The sequence below is a fragment of the Apteryx rowi genome, unplaced genomic scaffold (genome assembly GCF_003343035.1).
Source record: "Apteryx rowi isolate R43461 unplaced genomic scaffold, aptRow1 scaffold_695, whole genome shotgun sequence".
NCBI classification, from domain to species: domain Eukaryota; kingdom Metazoa; phylum Chordata; class Aves; order Apterygiformes; family Apterygidae; genus Apteryx; species Apteryx rowi.
This window is the reverse complement of record NW_020450977.1, coordinates 302619-303002: the sequence shown is the minus strand read 5'-3', so window position 1 is coordinate 303002 and position 384 is coordinate 302619. Positions and strand designations below refer to the sequence as shown.

At 62.7% G+C, this 384-nt stretch overlaps 1 protein-coding gene across 1 annotated transcript in view; it reads right to left on the bottom strand.

The window, feature by feature from the left end:
* Positions 1-174, bottom strand: part of NUBPL (nucleotide binding protein like) — a 119926-nt gene extending 119752 nt beyond the window's left edge. Inside the window, exon 1 of the mRNA XM_026086481.1 lies at positions 90-174. The gene's annotated coding sequence lies outside the window, so the exon portion shown is untranslated. The remainder of the gene's footprint in view (positions 1-89) is intronic.
* Between the last annotated feature and the right edge of the window lie 210 nt (positions 175-384).

Below are 384 nucleotides of genomic sequence, written 5' to 3'. Positions count from 1 at the left end.
GGCCCCTGCGCAGCGCTTGGGGGCCGGGGCGCTGGCTCGCGTCGCGGGTGCGCGCTGGAGAGGCGTCCGGGGRGTACGCGAGGCCCTACCCGGCTTAGGTAGGCGCAGCTGGCGGCGAGGCCGGGGCCGGCGGGCCCGGGCAGGCAGCGGGTGAGTCCTGGTGAACGAGGAGCCTCTCCGGCCGGTCAGTCATCTCCGCGACGCCGTCTCCACGTCTCCTCATCTGCAGTTGGCTCCTGCTTGTCTGTTGTTGTCCTGGTTCTAGTTGAGCACGGTAGGGCAATAGCAAATATAGAGGGGTATCATACCCCTATATTTACTGGGTGATGCTCTGGGTATCTAGCTGTTTAGAAGAATTACATGCAAGGCATAGTTAAATGGGAA